The sequence below is a fragment of the Cryptotermes secundus genome, unplaced genomic scaffold, assembly GCF_002891405.2.
Source record: "Cryptotermes secundus unplaced genomic scaffold, Csec_1.0 scaffold80, whole genome shotgun sequence".
In the NCBI taxonomy this organism is placed as follows: Eukaryota; Metazoa; Arthropoda; class Insecta; order Blattodea; family Kalotermitidae; genus Cryptotermes; species Cryptotermes secundus.
Genome location: NW_019732856.1, coordinates 609,561 through 629,086, shown reverse-complemented (window position 1 = coordinate 629,086; position 19,526 = coordinate 609,561). Strand labels below are relative to the sequence as shown.

The 19,526-nt window shown below is 44.6% G+C and overlaps 1 protein-coding gene across 1 annotated transcript in view; it reads right to left on the bottom strand.

Moving 5' to 3' along the window:
- Positions 1-19,526, bottom strand: part of LOC111867733 (polyhomeotic-like protein 2) — a 113,449-nt gene that overhangs the window by 52,256 nt on the left and 41,667 nt on the right. The window lies entirely within an intron of this gene.

Below are 19,526 nucleotides of genomic sequence, written 5' to 3'. Positions count from 1 at the left end.
AAGAGGCCGTTAAGACGTGACAAAACTCAAAACAATCGTCAAACATTTTAAACATCTATTTGTCCGGTGACATACGTTTTTACTGTTCCATACTGCCTATTTATTCCACAAATGCTTATTAACTAAATCAACAAGCTCCATGCAGCTGAGTTGTTCTTTAGAAGCCACCAGTCGCACAGCTGCTCAATAATTTCCCGACACTTTATAGAACCCGAAGGTTCATTAACGTGTTCACAAGATCCCACCATTGGTTTCTATCTTCAGCCAGATGAATCCAGTCCATAGCATCTCATCTTATTCCTCTAAGGTCCGTTTAATATTACCCTTCCATCTACGTCTAGATTTTCCTAATGTTCTCGTTCCTTCTGGTTTTCCCACCAAAACTCTGTGTGCACTGGCCTTCGCCAACATGCGTGCTACACGCCCTGCCCATCTCATCCTTCTTGACTTGATATTCTAAGGATACCTGGGGAAGAGTACAAGTTATGAAGCTCTCTGTTAGGCGCAAACTCTGTGAACCTGCACGCTTGCAAGTTTCGCCTTTCTCTAACTGTGTAAATGTTTTTCTCGCGGTACGAATTGGCAGAATGAGTGTGAGCCTGGTCTGTTTAGGGGCAGACCCACGTCTCGCTGCTGTCATCGCACACCAACGAAACGCAGATTATCGAAGGTCACGGATTGCGCTAATATAGGCTCACTGTGCAGCACCTGCTGCTGCTTGCCGGAAGTGACGTGTACGTCGGATCATCTTCATTCAATCGCGATAGTACACTCAGTTCTTTCTAAAACGGAACCTGTCTCTGCTGCAATACTGAACGGAGACCAGTATAAAACTACTTCTACTGCTGGGAAACTTTCAACGAAACACAAAAGAAGAAGAATGTGCTACTAAGGTAAAGCTATCCCGTGAAGACCTGGGGTTGTGAAACGTCGAGGCTCCCACGTCTTGTCTAGACAAACGGCTCACAGATGGCGGTAAGGTTGTCAGTCTGACGCGCCGGCCGCCCTTTCCCTACTACGGAAAGTAACGTGCTTCTATGACCAGTTTTATTTTTTTCTGTTCACGTAATTATGTTCTGTATTCTGATTTCTGAAATTTGTTTGAAATGGGACATTCCTTACAGCTGTAAGTGGAATGTGTTCAGCCATAGGCAAAAGACTGTAAATAACATGTCCGGCACACTGTCTCCACAAATCTGGCGGTTTTCGAGACAAATAAACGGAATATTATGAGTACAATTTCGAACTTCCATGTACAATGAAATGTACCGGGTGCTCTTTCCCCGTGGGTAAGTCGACTGGGACGTGAAGCTACTCAATGGTTGAGCTATAACCCCACTCCCCCGTATGTCTTCATGGCGTAGTGCTTAACTAATTATGCATAGGGACAACTTTATTTTACCATGTACACTGAAGGATTTCTATCCTGTGATATAATGCCGTGTCGTCCCTTGAAAGTCAACTGATGTTTCAAAGGAGCATACCGCTTCCATCTTCGGGGTCGAAGAAAAGCATAAGAAACCAGCATAAAGTAGGCTGAAAGCGGAGCCTGCTCTCAACGGACTGCACGGCGTTATATCCCCGAATACAGAACACTTCATAAGCTTCACTGTGAGAACATCATATCCTATCCTGCATTTTACATCAGGGGGACAACCGCGGCCAACAGAACACACAAGCGACTGAAGAAAGAAAAAGAAAAATGCTTTACGAAATAGTTCGCGTTAAAATCATATACATATTTTGTTCTTCTGATGTAACGGTCTATTACAATATGACTTCGAAGCACACGTTAAATACTTTATACACATATATGTAATTCATACGCACACATAGGATATGGTTGTGTTGCTATCAGCGACGCATGTGGCAAATCTGTGAATTACAGCATGGACTACACCTCTGTCATCTTCTAACGAGCTCTAGTCACCATATGGCAACCCTGGGGGACCTGGCTGTGTACATTCCACGTAGGATTATCGTATCATCCAGTATCAAGCTAACTACAAACTCCAGTTACATCAACGTGCCTGTTCATCGAGAGCCCTGGCTTCGATTCTCGGAATGGAAGCCAACTTCCTTGTATCGTAGCTGGTCTTGCTAGTGCCTCCCTCATTTACCGTCATGCCCATATCCGATGCTGCTCAGTCTGTTCTGACCGTTCTGACAGTGGGTTACGAAAAACGTAGGATATGAAGATCTCACAGCGGTGGTCATGTAGTGCACTAAGGTAAAAAGAAAGGTAAAGTTGTCTATGCCATGGGGAGAGGATGTATAGATCCACATTTTCTTGACCTCAACCCTAGTTGGTGTGTGGTCAGCTTCACGCCCCGACACTTTACACCCGGGGAAGAACCCCCGGTACCCATTGGATAGGAGGTTCGGTGAACCCCAGAGCCAGTCTGGACGACGTGGAAAAGAGAAACTGTTAACCCTACCGGGACTCAAACTCTGACCTCTCGGTCGTCCACCCCGTAGCCAGTCGCTATACCGACCCGCGCTTCCCCGGCTCCTTATGCAGTGTACTACCTTCTCTGATACAGCTCCGTGAAAGCAGACCGATGTTTTGGAAGAACTTCTTCAGGGTCAAACAATGAGCCAAGGAAGAAACTAGCGTGGATCAAGTAGAAAGCTGATTTATTGTTTGGTTTATTATTCCACCCTGAAGATGGAAGCGACATGTTCCTCCGAAACGTCGGTTGACTTTCAATGGACTACGCGGCGTTATTATCCCAGAAGACAGTGTTCTCTGACTTCTACTAACTCTAGCGTAAGTTTTGAACCACTCGACAGGCTGACATGCTATTGCAGAACGCATCCCTAACACCCCAATCCTTAACTGAGCGATCCCGGTATGCCCGGGAATGCGTGCGCACTGACACCGTCCCCACTGCACGCACAAGTCAACTGACAACGGACTGAACGCAATCTTTATCTTTTTCGTTTCCACTGAACTTAAAAAAAAAAAAACAGCCCAGTCTCCACTGACACGCATGAAATATAAATTGGTGGCCTGGCAGGGGAAGAAGAGAAGGATAAAGGAGGGATAAGAGACTGGGGAGGGGGGAGGGGAGGAAGAAAATCTTTAGATAAGAACGGCGTAAGGGTCACAGGGAAGTTTAAATTCCACGGGTAAGAATCTGTGTTGGTACAATTGGGTTGAGTAAACAGCTTTCCGCTTCACATATCTACGAAAGAGATAAAAGACATTAAATCACCAATCATATATGCTATACGGTGAAAGCGCAGCAAGCATACATGCCTGATTTAAAGCAAATTAAAAAAGCCTTCTGCGAATATAAATTACACACCTCCTAACACCGAGATGTGTCAAACAGTTTTGTATATGGGCTGACTGATTCATTATCAAATTGTCGTCATATTCCCACACCAACACAGATTTAAACCAACCGCCAAAATTTCCGTTTCAGAAATGTTCAGTGGTTGCGAAATCATGGTCAGTTGGTCCCGCTGTGCTGCAGGTAGCGGGTTCGATACCGCTGTGGAGCTTATCAGAACGGAGGGATGTTGTGAAGTGCCCGATGTCTCAGTTCCACCTCTTCAGCTCTCCGAACGCATAATGTAGGCGTCAGCGCGACACGTCTGAGTGATGACCATCAACAATGAAGCTGGGCGGTTAATACTGCAAAACGTTATTCATTTAAAGACGCTTAGTTAACTGCAATGATTACACAGCGTCGAATTAGAAATTCCATTAGTGGTAAGTTGTGGAAGATGCATGCCGTTGCCTATTTCATGTTTCTAATTTCATCTAACAAAAAAACTGAGATATATGCTACATATGCAAGTAATAGCACATCCAAAATGTAAAGATGGAAAGAAAAATCAAAGAGTGAGGTCACAAGAAATTGGCTTAACCACAGATGGCCAACGACAGCCGACAGGAGTGCCCATACAGCAAGAATGACGGACACGATTGCTGCTCCAACTGCACAAGACTGGAGGAGTGGCTGTAGCCATGTCAGATATCTCTGGCAATGACTGTTTATGAACAGTTATGTTTATGTACGAGTATGCTGAGGATAACGGAACGCCAATCGGTGGACGCTCATGACGAAAAACTGGGATATGTGGAAGAAAACAACCGCAGCTTATTTTAAGGTATTATCAGTGCATGCGTCTGGAGAAGCTGTGGGAAAATACAAAATCATTCTTTATGACTTGGGTAAAAAGGTTAAGTCCCTGTGCTTATATAATTACGCACTATGCCATGAAAACGTATGAGGAAGTGGATGTATAGTTCCAGACCTCAGCACTAGTTGAAGGCGAGTGGTCAGCTTCACGCCCCGGGGAAGGAGTCCCCCTTGCCCACTGAATAAGTTGGGTGGAGGCCAGAACCGGTCTAGGTGACGTGGAGAGGACAGAAAACTTGCTCCTATAAGCATTCGAACTCCGACCCTTCGGACGTCCGGCCCGTACTCAGCCACTATACCGACTGCGCTATCATGCAATCTATCTAGAAGTCGAAAGTAGAAACCACGAACTGAAGGTTACGAAAAGTAGTGGCCATTACACTATGACATCTGGCCACAAACAATACAAACATAACAAGTTCTGATCGCCTGCTACCTTCCTACAGCCATGGGGTAAAATGTAGCCTCCTATCCAATAAGTACTGGTGGCTCTTCCATGGGGGTACTGCAGCAGGGGCGTGAAGCTCACCACTCACTTCCATCTAACGCCGAGGTCAAGAAATGTGGGGGTATGCCTCCACTCCCCTATACGCCTTCATTGCGTGTTGCTCAATTAATTATTCACATACCATCTGACAATTAAGCTACTGTCTATGTGAACCGTGAAACTCACAATACAGTTGCATAGCCTAAGCAGCAGAGAAAAATAGGGGCGAATAACATAGACCTATAAATGGTTCTTCGCGACGTGGGTTGCAAAGTGAAGAGATAAGGCAAGAAAGTTATCCACATGCATATTATCCAGGCAATAAATTCGTATGGGGGGGGGGATTACCAGCAATAGCTGGACGAACATTTCTTAGCATCACACTCCAGCCACTTTACTCCCAGGGAAAAACTGTTCACATTCTTTATACAGAAGGCTGATCGTGCCATAGCTCAGGTGGTTACTCGCCGGCTTCCCTCAGCGGCGACCTGGGTTCGAGCTCAGGTCATGAGGGATTTGTGGACAAAGTGGCACTGAGCAGGTCATCTCCTAGTATTTCGTTTTCCCGCGTCAATTTTGACTCCACTGACTACTCCACATGCATCATCTATCATCCGGGGGCCAGTATAATAGGCCGAATAGTGACCGAAGTACCAAGCGGACTCAGTCTCACCCCCCCCCCCAAGAGGGTACCTAAGATTGATCAAGAAGTGAACTTCAGAAAAATGAAGCTGGGTCTTCCAGCCGTATCAAGAAACGCTAATGGCTAGGCCGCGCCATATCTCAAGCGGTTAGTCGCTGGCTTCCCACCGCGGCAGCCCGGGTTCGATCCCGGATCTGGTCAAGTGGGATTTGTGGTGGACAAAGTGGCGATGGGGCAGGTTTTCTCCGAGTACTTCGGTTTCCCCTCACAATCACACAATCACCCTCATCTATCATCTGGGACTGGTACAACTGGCCAGAAGTGGCCGCAGTACAAGGGACTTAGTCCCGCCCCACTAGCAATAAAAAATAACGCGAATGGCTCAGTTATACGTGATGACACACAACTTACCTGATTCCATATTGATCAGCTTCTCGTAAAGTAAAAGTTATTGCAGGCCGTGACATTCACCGAGAAAGTACTGGGTGGTTAAAAAGCTTAACAAAACATGGGTTTGATCTCCCGATCGTGCGCTACTTTTATACATGCCGCGTAAAGGACATATAAAAGAGGAGACGAACAATATTAAACATCTGACTATAAATATGGAGTTGTTTCTTGCGTCGAATTCGATTTTTTTAATTAAAACACCTTCATGTTTGATTCATATCCATCGACACGTTCACGCCGTGAACCTAAGTACTCCATGTAACCGATACACACCCTTTGCCTTGAGATAATATAAGCTATAAATAGCAGAGTTAATCAAAACTGATCTGAGTCACGAATGCGGAAGTGCACGACTCTCGCAAAGCAGCATTTTGTGCGTAAAACACGTCTGAAGGGGGTTAGCTGACGCGTGCAAATTCCTGGCCCCGGCAGCTTTCCTCCGGTATGTCATGATACATCGCCATTAAAATCGCAAGGAAAATCATCAATCTTAACGAAACATACGTCACGGCATCCACAGAACTAATTTCCAATGCTTAACATCTTTACACAATGCGCAGACGCTGGCGCATGTATACCGTAGTGCCAATCGTAGCAGCTCTAACATACACGTAATGTCACAACACCAATGGCGAATGACGTACCATAAACGTAGCTTAGCAACCAATTGAGAATGTAGGAAATTCTTCCATGCAGTACTTCGTGAAATAAGTTTACGTTTTGTTAAAAAAAAAACTTTCGCGTTGGGGGAAGAGATGATGGCGAAAAAGGGGGGCAGGGAGAGGAGAGGGGGCTTTTTTTTTTTTTTGTCTATCAATTTTAATGGACAGGGAATGCGCGGAAGTGGTAAAGCCTGTACAACCAACTTTCCCCTCCGCATCCCCACCAATGCCATAGCTCCCCTGTACCGCCATTTTCCCATTGAAGTATAACTCATGGAATGTTGCTCTCGCCACAAGTAGAGTGAAGGAGGAATAGAAAGTTGCTTCACAGTTCGCCAGCGAGCCCACAGGGTCCTGAAACACCAGGACATTTAAAATAAAACTGACACGCAACAATAGTCCTGTTATGGCCGCGCCATAGCTCAAGCGGTTAGTCACTGGCTTCCCACCGCGGCGGCCCGGGTTTGATCCCGGGTCTGGTCAAGTGGGATTCGTGGTGGACAAAGTGGCGCTGGGGCGGATTTTCTCCGAGTACTTCGGTTTCTCCCTGCCAATCTTCATTCCACCGAATTCTCCATCATGATAATCACCCGGGGCAGGTACAATAGGCCAATCAGTGGCCGCCCATGCCGAGTGGACCCAGCTGGACTCCACCCCCCAATAAGCGAATTTAAATAGTCCTGTTATGGAACCACTTTCTTTGTGAACTCACCATCAGTCCTACGAGCCAGTTTACTCAATGGCAACGCGTAGGCTTATTCGCTTCGAGACCCGGACCATGACCGGCTACTGAGGTTTCGTGGTTTTCCTCATTACCTCCAAAGTCCAGGATAGTAATTTAAATGACCGTCATCACCCATGATCGTGCCGCAATTTTCCATTCGACAATACAGTTGCGACGTCACAGAATAAACAAATAAACTGACAAACTGTCTGTCCTTACAAATAAATTGGGCGAAACTGCTTCTATAATACCGTTCTTCCATTCCCTTGCTACCGCGGTCATCTGTAACGGCAATTAATATACCATCTAAGATTTGAGGCTTTCACGGCGGTGACTATGAAGAAAGCAGTCTTCTGGGATTTGGCACCGTGTATATGTGGTGTTAACCGACGTTTCGGAGGAACGTATCGCCTCCATCTTCAGGGTAGAAGAAAAAATATAAGAAATCTGCAAGCGAAGAGACCGTGAGAAGAGACCGCTTGCAGATTTCTTATATTTTTTCTTCTACCCTGAAGATGGAGGCGATACGTTCCTCCGAAACGTCGGTTAACACCACATATACACGGTGCAAAATCCCAGAAGACTGCTTTCTTCAATTAATATACCGTTGAACATAAGCCTATATGAAAACTGTTTCCTAATCTAATCACTAAATAGCTGCTGCATGTTTCCTGTTAGGTTTAGTCTTCAACACTGAAGCAGGAGGCAGTATGTTACTCCGAAATTTCGGTTGACTTTCACCAAAATACACGACGTGATATCTCAGAAGACGGAACTCCACACAGCCACAACTGTGAGAACCTCAAATACAACAAAGAAACATAGACCTACCTTCACTAGAATGAATGTTTACGTCAACAGTACTAAGATAGTCCAATATTATTAATACGAATAGTAATGAAAAGTACTGTCTTCTGGACTATAACGTCGTGAAGTCCTTTGCAAGTCAAAGGACGTTTCGGAGAAACAATACCTCCATCTTCAGCGTGAAAGCAGATGGCAAACAGAGCTCTGCTTTCATGCTGGATTCTTGTTCGGTTCCAAAACGTCGGTTGACGTTCAAGAGACTACATCTTCATAACCACCGACGTGAGAACCTCAAATCCTGCGTGCATAGTATTGCTATCCACAGAGCGGTCAGGCTATTCTTCGTGGTTGTTTCATGAAGCTCTCAGTAGCTACACTACACAGCGTTCAATGATGGAATGACAGATGAACAATCAATGAAATGGATTTGAAAGGAAGCTGTCGTCGCATAATAGAGGTACTATCCCGTCATTTCCCTCGAGGGAAAATCTCAGTCAGGATATCAGGAGTCGCGGCCGAGATTCGAACCCAGCACCTTCCAAATACAATTTGAGACAGTTACCGCTAAGATATCGACTTTGATGGGGCCTACAAGCTATGTGAAAGCTATGCCTAAAATTACAAAGGTAAAGCTGTCCCTGTAACAGGCCGTGAAGGCCCACAAGTTTGTGAGACATCGAGGCTCCCACATTTTGTAGATAATTGTAGACTTTCGCGCAGGACACTCTTAAATCTCGGGAAGATTCCTGGTATTCATTTCTGTTAGAGGCTGAGTCGAACCCATGGGGCATAGTGCGGCTGGAAGGAATAGGTAAATTGAAAAATCCGATGACCTCATCGGGATTCGATCCCGCGACCTTCCGGCTTGTAGCCTCAACAAGAGTAAATAATCCGTGAATGAAGATTTACACGTCGGATACAGGAACACGGTTTCGCGCAGTATTGGCACCCCCCCCCCTCCCAACCATTCCAGTCGCACGATAAAGCAATTCGTTTATAGTAACATGTCAGAGAACGTACGGGGGTTTACACCATTCCAAACCTGCCCTCGTGCGCCATCGCTTATGGAACTTGCCATTTTGTTTGTAATCTGAATCGTACACGACCACTGTCCAAAGATTTTGGTGAGAACCCTAAATCAAGTGGCGCCAGCGTCGCGAGTGCGCTATGTTTTAATACTGGCTGGGGGAAATTTATAAGCTACGACAATGGGCCAACTACGAGGGGTGAAACTTTAATAGTGGCAACACTTCTGTAGAGACGCCATGCAACGGAACCAAATAATGTCGCTTATACCACATGTTAGTTACATACCTACCTTACCTCAGGGCAAATGGACTCTCCCTTCCCACATTACGCGCATGCGCAGTGACGAGAAGAACAGAGCCTCGTGTTAGCTGGCGGTCTACTGTAGTGTTGTCACGATGTTTTCGAAACAGGAACAACGAAGTTGGATAAAGATTGAATGTGCCGGAGGCCGTACAGCATGACAGTGTCATCAAGGTCTTCATGAGGCTTGCGGGGAATCTGCATTGCCTTACAGAAGAGTGGCAAGGTGGGTAAAAGTCTTCAACGAGGGACGCCAAAATGTGGCAGACATGCCTCGGCCAGGTCGTCCTAGTGTCAGTGAAGAAGTGTATGCTCTTTCCGCGTTACTGGAGAGTGATCGACGCCATACGATTCGTGAGCTGGCCCAAGAGACAGGATTAGCGCATACGACTGTGCTTCACATTTTGAAGGAACGCCTGGGCATGAGAAAAATTGCATCATGATGGGTTCCGCATGATTTGACGGAAATGCAGAAATGGCTACGATACGACGCTGATCGTAACCACTCGGAGCGCTATGAGCGCGAAGGAGAGGCTTTCTTACGCCGTATCATTACGTTGGATGAGGCATGGACCAAATCGTACGAGCCACAAATGAAACGACAATCGAACGAATGGCGTCATTACGGGTCACCACGAAAATCAAAAGTTCGTCAGAACCCCAGCAGTGTGAAAGTTATGGTGAGTCTTGTGTACGACTGTGATGGTGTATCCTAACGCATACCGTTCTCCGACAGCAGACTGTCAGTGCACAGTATTACTGTACATTTTTGGAACACAACCTGCGACCGGCTTTGAGAAAGAAGCGGCGGCACTTTCTGCAGAACCCGCCCATCATTTTGCAGGACAATGCTTGGCCGCAGGCAGCGCAAGCTGTGGCTGATTTGTTCGATCTGTGGGACTGGGAAGTGCTGTACCATCCACCATACTCCCCGGACTTAAACCCTTGTGACTTCGACTTGAACCACTTGGTGGCATTCGCTTCAGAACTGTTCCAGAGATTCTTCAGGCAGTAGACCGCTCCATTCAAACTATCAACACAACAGGCGCTGCTAAAGGTATCCTACGACTTCCACATCGCTGGCAACGGGTTGTACACAATACTGGTGCTACACTGAAGGACAGTAGAACTTCGAAGCATGCATCTATTTTGTATCAATTGTAAACAAATAGTTGCCACTATTAAAGCTCCAACCCTCGTACTTCAAAATCTGAATAGCGAACCATACAGCACAGACAGCATAGTGATCGAATATCCCTACTCTTTTCTTAAGAACAGAAAAAACTCTACGGTCTGTAGTCCGCAAGCGAACTATACCGACCGAGCGACCGCCACTTGTCGGTGAAGTTAGTGCCAACTTTTGCGGATAGAGGGTGTCACGTGGTCAGCGCAACGGATCCCCACGGCCGTTATCTCGGTTTTCTAGACCGGAGCCGCTATTTCTTAAAAAAAAAAGGACAAAGGTTTATGGCCATTAGTAAATATATGTAAGAGCGTCGATTCGCATGCGAATGGCGCAACTTGCGGTTTTTTTATATATTACTTAGAGAATTATACAACTCAAGATAAGGGTAGTGTTCTCAAAACCGAACTGTAGATCACCAGCCACGCAAAACTTCTTCGGATTTCTGAAACAGAAATTACTACGCGAAGCTTGCGGTAAACACCCATAAATACAGAGTGTTTTGCTCGGTATAGCAATGCCGCATGAGTAGAAAGAGGCGAGTCAACCCTGCCTCTGGTTGGCCTGACAGTCAGGTACGTGAAGTATAAACAACCCCGGGTTAACGAATGTTACCTAAGCACTGCAATGCGCCATGAGCTAGCCTGCACGTCTGAAACATTGCGTCCATCTCTCAGAACTTCCAAATCGTAAAGTTGCCCTGTTTGTGGTGGAGCAGACAACGGTCCGCACATTTCTGCAACTTTACTACCGCATACAATTCTAAGAATCGCCTATTAAATCGACGAATACGAAAATGCTGTAAACATACAAGCCCACAGATATAAAAAGGATACTCGGCAGTAGGTACGGGAACAACAGCGCAAGTCTGTGTCTTACAGAAACTTTTAACATTTCACCGAAGTTTACAATACTTACTGCTTGTGCCAATATTTTTTTTAATTCCTATCACAGAAAGCAATGTATAATCTACAGCTTTCTGACCACTTCGCCAGTCCTTCAAATCAAAATACTTAACATTTCCCCCCTTGCAAACACAAAACTCCAATTGTCACATCCTTATGTCCATGATAACATGGAATTAAGAAGGCTGACGAATACAGTGAACCTGTTAAAAACATTCAACTGTTCCGTTCAAACTAAGGCGCGTGCGTTATATCAAAACGCTCGTGTTTGGAGCAATGAAGTAACATTTCTCTTACTCGAGAATATCAATGTCCGGCTGTTTGTTAAGAAGCATACACAAAAATTATTATCCGTACAACAGTCTACAATAAATATATTTAATTATCAGGAATCTAGCAAATCCGTAAATATGCGTTTCAGTTGTAAGGAACATCAGAAGTGATTCGTGGACTAAAAACCAAACATGGCCAAGCATGTGATTCCACCTTGGGAAGAAATATGTCCCAGAAGTCTGCAGTACGACTATTTCCTAATAAAATTACAGCAAACGGTGAAAATGTTTCGCATTTTTCTTCGTTGAGAGCATCTGGCAGCAGGGAGTGAAAGCATGTGGCGTAACTTTCCTTCAAAATGCTTGTGAACTCCAGGCAATGTAATATTCGACATTTAATGCAGACTGGGGCCGCGCCAGAGCTCAAGCGGTTAGTCGCTGGCTTCCCACCGCGACGGCCCGGGTTCGATCCCGGGGTCTGGTCAGGTGGGATTTGTGGTGGATAAAGTGGCGCCGGGGCAGGTTTTCTCCCAATACTTCCGTTTCCCCTGCCCATGTTCATTCCACCAATTGCTCCACAATCACCCTCACCTATCATCTGGGGCTGGTACAATTGGCCAGAAGTGGCCGCAGTACAAGGGACTTGTCCCACCCCACTAGCATTAAAAAAATTAATGCAGACTGGAGTATTTTACGATTTCAGTTGCAGCCCGACAGAACCCAGCAACCCTTGAGGCTTCAAAACGTGCCCGCTGAGTACTAAGTTTATTTTTTCCCTCATAATTAGGCCATGTCGTGTTATTCAATCCTCAGGAAAAACTGCCCCCTTGCTAATTCTATTAACTGCAATATATGGACTGGACTGTCGAATGAAAAACATTCACACGTCAACAGATTTTAGAAGAACAGGGCAAAATAAAATAATCGCCCACTGGACAACCAGGAGAACAGACTGACAAGAAGTTTGGTAAATGAAAAAGCAATTCGTGTGCCACGGCGGTGAAGATTTGCAAGTATACTGTAGTCTTTTGTGTACTGGCACTGTATATCCTGGCTGGTGGCTGCCAACGTTGCAGTCCATTCTCAACACGGAGACAGTGTTTTCCTTCAAAACATTGGTAACCACCTATGAGACTACCTCTGAGGACCACAACTCCAGTAACAACAATGAAAGCAATTTTAACGGGCTTAAACGTTTAAAAAGTCCATCAAGCCAAAGAAATGCGTCACTAGGGGCACTAAAATGGTTGTCATTACCTCGTGACAGTCCCCCTGAAGGGGACATTTCATATCGACACAACCCTTTTATCTCTTATGCTTTAAATATTAACCTCTCATTTACGCCTCGACTTCCTTAGTGGCATCTTTGTAGGAAGCGTCTAAACCACACATCTTACTATATAACACTGAAAACACGATTTAAACAAGTCACTCTATTGCAATGTCAAGAGGAATTCAGGATATAAGCACTGTGCAATGGTGTTAGCTATGATACGTGCAGCAGATCAACGACCAGAATACATGAGTGAAACCGGACGCTGCTCAGCATTAGGGCGAAGTGTAACGTATACGTGAATCGGTTTTAAGCAAGAAGGCCTGTAGGACCTGAAGACGGAAGCAGATACTACTCCCTAAACGTTATATATATCAAGGAGACTATAATCCACTATAATCTCGTCCTCCATCTCACGTAAACTGTACTCATGAAGCAGCTGTTCTCCAGGGAACAGATCACTTTGCAGAAACAAACCCACCGCTTCTCCCAACCACGACTGAATGCCAGCCTCTTCTTGTGAAGCTGACAGTAGCTGAGATACTTAAAAAAATCGTAACTTTTAATGGAATACATGGTCACTGCCGTGTCCACAAAAGCCCACCACTGGACGACATCAAATCCTATTGCCGTCAGATCATCTTTAATATAATTATTCCATCTATTTCTGGATTTTCCAAACAGTCTTTACACTTCATATGTTCCTACTAAAATATTGTAGTCTATGCACGTCCCATTTCCCAGCAATGCTGCATATCCCATCCGTTTCGCTCCAGTAACATTCGTGTTGAGGCTCTTTACGTCATTCTGTTGTTTCTACCCCCTCAGCACCCTAGTCCCACTGTTGCCGACCACTTTCAAGTCCATATAATACTGAAGGTCAAGATTGTGGTCTTGAAACCCATTTTTCAATTTTCAGGCTTTTGGGCAGGAGACATGAAAATACAAGACTCTGAACTGAAATGTAGCAAGCATTCCCAAAATGTATTCTGCTCTAACGCAGTTCTTGTACCTTGCCGTTATTCCTACATTTCCCACATCCTGAAGAATTCGTCGGCTATCTTTAAAGTCTAATATATGACTCGTGCATTCTGGTAACGAGTTACTGACTTCGTACAGTTCAGCCAGTCAAGTGGGTGGCCACAGGCTGGATGATCAGGGTTCCATTCCGGATAATGACCCTTTAAATACTTCAAGCTGTACTAACAACGAATGCAACGAGACCTGCAATGAATGTACATTATAAGCCTTGACGGCACTATGCTTAGGCACAGGGGAACTTAAAAACAGTGAGTCGTGTTTGCTCAGTAAATGTACCAGACGCTCCTTCCTCAGTGACAAAATCAACCTTCATGCCGCCTACATGTCCAAAGGACGTGATGCTAAACAACTGAACAAAGTCAAAGTTACTTTACGACTGGCGGTTTACCGCCAATCAGTTCATCTTGGTGTTAGGCCCCTTGAGTCCCACAACCAGAGATTTTTTTTCCATCTGAACTCTTGCGGTAATAGTCCTTATGTAACATCCTCTTTGACGAGATGGGTTTCTCTCTTATGAATAAGCTACGCCTTTCGTCAGGAGTATGTTTCTCACATATAACATGTTACTGAAAATTCTTCCTTTTGCACTACATACAGAGCACTGTCAGTACAGGCTTTACATAGCAGATCATGCCTAACTTACATATCTCATGATACAACGGCAGCTTAGTCATTTGAACTGTTGTAAGCTTGACCACCGCCAAGTATACAACTGAACAAGAAGTTCTGGGAAGATTTAATAGCTTACTTTCCTTACTGACTATCCGAAAGGACATGAACCGTATAGGCAACATCGCATCCAACAGATATTATATTGTTGCGTGTAACTGTTTCCTCGGCAACGTGTTTAAAGAGCCGTTGACTGGCAATGTTAAGGGGGACATGCAGACAGCAAGATGATATCATAGCCTCTTTCGCTTTTTATCCCCCCAAAATAAGGAATATAGGCTATGAATCATTCTAAGAAGAAACTTGCCGAACCTCTGACGTAACGTCGCTTCTGCATGCCTAACAATGTTGCATCTTCCAGTCTCTGACCCTAACGGAACCATGGACTCAACATGGCGTCGACTCGCAAGACGGATTCTTGCCGTTGCTCGCGTACCATAAATTTAGTTTCGATGATCTCCTCCCCCGCGGCCACGAACCACTCACCAAGACTTTACAAATCTACCATCCTGCTGAACAAAGGCTTTAGAAAATACATTGCCATGGTTTATTTTCTTCTTTTCTGCTCTCCTACAAGAATCGATATCTCGATGCACACCAATCAAGAGTCGAGGCAGTAGGGAAGCCGGCTAAACCAGTCCCCTCGTGGAGGGGAATCCATATTGAAATAAACGAGACTCGAGCAGCCATAGCAACACGCGCAGACGTACACTGCGCATTCCACTTTTTTTTTTGTGCCACTTCCCCTTCTTCAACAAAATATCTTCTTTGGAACGTAGGTCCTATAAATGCTCGAGCCTTGGGCTTCCACGCACGAAGAGCGAAATATAGAACTCGACGCCGGTATAAGGGTGAAGACAAATGAATAAGGTCAGTAGCCCTTCCCCCTATATTTCGAAACAAGAGGTAGACATATGCGTAGTAGGTGCTGGGAGAAATTCAGTATTGTCATTTCTGCTAACAAGGTAATTACCTCATCAGTAAAGATTGTCTGATGTCATTAATTCGGTCCGTGTGAGATTACATTTCACACTTTTTTTTTTAAGTTAATATTACGACGCTGCAAGACCTCAAGACTATATAGCGTCGAATGAATTGGAAAGTATGTTGGAGTGGTCGTAGCCTTCTTTAGAGACTGAGGAAAGCCACGAGAACCCTATCAAGATGGCGGGTGTTCTGACCAAGAATCGAAAGAAGAACCCCATGAATACAAGTCGCGAGTGTTATTACTACACCAATCTGTTTGGCCACTTTTAAGTGAACATCGAAATTCATCAGATTCAACATTATCAAAGTCCTCACACATGGCCAAGTTTAATAAGATACAGAGGGCCGTTAAAAGTTATGAGCAGGGCCCAGATTTTGATGACCTGAAAATACAAATAAAATGGCCGAAAAAATCCAGAAAAATGACCTAAAGGAGAAAATAAAGAACACTTCGTTTCCATGTTATTCACATTTCAGAAAACATATGAAGAAAAATTCACTAAAATGGCCAAAAATGACAAGAAATATCCTTAAAAGTCCAAAAAATTACCCCCAAAATGAAAAAATGACCTTAAACCTAAAAACGTCAAAAAAGTCAAAACATTACCTATAAAATTTACATTTATGTAACCAGCAGCTCATACTCGAGATTTATATATTTAAGAGCATCGCATAGGATACAAGGAAAAGATGACATGTCATCAAAATCCGGGCCCTGGTTATGAGACTTTTACCTGGAATCATTGTGGTGTAGGCCAAAACATTCCCTCTAGTGCCAAGACAGTGCAAAACTATATTCAGCTACAGCTTAGATCTATATTTCTTTGATTCCTTCATGTCTAATTGGTTGGTATTTATTTAATTCTGTAATTTCGAACAACTGGGGGCTATGGCGTCTATTATTTATACAGGAAGTGATAAATTGGACAACACAATTGTAAGACCTCCCACTCCTAGAAAAAGAAGTTGTGGAAAGATTACAAAGACGTAAAGTTTTGGAATAAGATATACTAAACAAAGTAACAGAGCCTTTGCGATCAAAAGACAAACTCTTCTCATTACAACTTCATGGACTATCTCGGCTCTGCCATAAGGCCAAGCTGCTGATCGAGGTCTTCGCCTTCACTCCACGCAATAATTCATGACGTTTATTTTAGTTGTTACTTAAAGTACCCATTTATTCACACGCCTTCACCGCTTTCTTGTTGAACGCAGATTTTTGTAGACTTGCGCGTGCTGCGTTGTTATAAGACCATTTTAAACTGTCGACGCTGATGATACCAACTCGGCCTGTATAAATGTACACTGCACCGTCCCTCTTACAAAACAGCGTTTCTGAAAAGCATGAAAAAAGATAGCTCTGTTAAAAATTCTATAAATTGTTAAATTTCTAACTCCATGGAGCCGAGTCCTGCGAAGCCGCCAGTCGCTCAGCTACTCAAGAATTTCCCAACATTTTATGGAACCCGACGGTTCATTACCGTATTCACAAGAGCCCTCCACTGGTCCCTATTCTGACACAGCTCAATGCAGTCTATACAATCCCATCCCACCCCTCTAAGACAAATTTTTTAATGTTATCCTCCCACCTACACCTAGGTCTTCCTAGTGGTCTCTTTCCTTCTGGCTTTCACACCCATATCCTACATACATTCCTAATCTAATTCGGGCTATATTCCCTGCCAATCTCATCCTCCTTGACTTGATCACTCTAATTATATTTGGCGAAGGTTACATGCTACGAAGCTCCTCATTATGCAGTGCTCATTTGGTCCCTCTTCGGTCCAAATATGCTCTTAGCACCCTGTTCTCAACTTCACGTTGTCTATGTTTCTCGCTTGATGTCAAGAGACCGAGTTTCACACCATAAAAAACTAAAAGCAAAATTATTTTGTGTTCTAATTTTTACATGTTTACACAGCAGAAAAGAAGCCAAAAGGTTGTGGATTGAATGGTAGCAAGCATTACCCGAATTCATTCTCCTCTATTTCCTCCTGAATTAAATTTTGAAATGTTACTGTCGTTGCCAAATATGTGAACTGTGCCAGATTTTCGAAGTACCTGTTAGCTGCTTTTCCCCCCAAAGGTGTCTCCACCTTGTCGTGGTAGTGGGGCTTGCGTGACTCTGACCTGAAGAGCTATGCCGGCAGTACTTTAACTACCGGTAGGGTCACCGATGCCGGAAAGGTCAAAAGGTAGAGTCCAGACTAAGACAGATACCCTGGTCGTCCAGGTTGGGGGTTGGGCATGAGGCTAACAACCTCATTCTGTAAAGAGAATTTTGTTCAGAAACCTAACAACCAGACTCGGGTCATCATGCGTGGGTCCATTCCTTTGGCAGCACGCATTGGTTGTGGAGACTGGTTGTAGAGGAGGCTAAGGCTCACCCTGGGCTGTAGCGCCGAGTGGTAGGTAGACCCGAGCGTTAGTCAACCTGCTGCTGCTGTTAGCTGTCATTGTGCTAGATTTTGATCTGCATTTTGGTGATAAGACATCAACACACAGTTTTCTCTGCGTTTACTTCTAGACCAAACTCCGCACTGGCGTCAATTACAGTTTGTATGTTCATCAGCACAGACCAGCAGTTGATGTGTCCCATTTAATTGGTCCCACCTGACTTTCCTGTGCCCTTCTAATGGCATATTCTAAAGCGAAGATGAAAAGCAGTGGCGATGTCAAATTTCTACCAAATTGAAATCTTTCTACTGTATGTGCTAAGGTTAATGAAACCACAGCCCTGAAATTTCCTAGTCTTTCTGGAGATCTGTAACGCTTCTGGTTCAAACTGCACGACGCATGCGTGAGTACACAAAATAGTTCAGCTGTCCCATATCTCCAAAGCTGCTTACAGTGTCAGAGAGCACATGAAACGGTTATCTTCATGCTCTCAAGACACTCATTTCAATTGTATAACGCATGAGGCTAGATTTAAAAGTAATGCACAACTTTACGTGTACTTCTCTACGGGCAAGAGACAGTAAGGCGTACAGACATTTTCCGAAACCCAAGCATTTAAAAAATCTCTCACTAAATGTGAGAGAATAACGGAGTTATAACGTATCTTACCGACCTGAATAAAATCACTTTTTTTTTCACAAAACAATGTGAGAGCGAAACGTTGTTTTTGGCGGTAAGAAACACTCCGGCGTACCTACACTTCTCACACCCTCCCCCCCCCAAAAAAATATTAAATACGAGGGACCAGCGAAATTTAAAGGTATCCCTTCATTTATTGATCTGAGTAAAAGTACATTCCATAGATCACTAAATCACACTCTTTCTGTGACAGTGTGTGTAAACGCGCATGTAATCCTACATTCCAAATCCCCCCGCCCAATGCTAGAGAACAGAATTCACTCCCTACCTTTCAAAACGCCTCGGAAGTCGCCGTTTCCTTCACGCATGGGCGCTAGCCTCGGCAGTTCCATATTCAGTGGATATGAGGCACGATTCGTTTGTCCGCGCGCTGCCTGAGGGGGACAGAGAAACACGAGAGAGAGAGACTAGTAGCGCCAGGAAAAGCACAGAAATGACTTGGAGAATACAGCGAGCGAACGAAACTGAAAAGAAGAATTGCTGTAGTAGTAGTAGTAGTAGTAGTAGCAGCAGCAGCCACAGCTGTAGTCACTCACTCACTCACTCACGGAGCAGCTGAGCCCTTCTTGAGAAGCTGCCAATTGTGCAGCTACTCAAGAACTCCCCAGCATTTTATGGGACCCGAAGGTTCATTACCGTGTTCACAAGAGCCCTCCACTGGTCCCTATCCTGCGCCAGATCAATCCAATCCATACCATCCCATTCTATATCTCTGAAATCAATTTTAATATTTTCCACCCACCCACGCCTTGGTCTCCCCAGTGGTCTCCTTCCTCCCGGCTTTCCCACCAATATCCTATAAGCATTACCCTTCTCCCCAATTCGTGCTACATCCCCTGCCCAT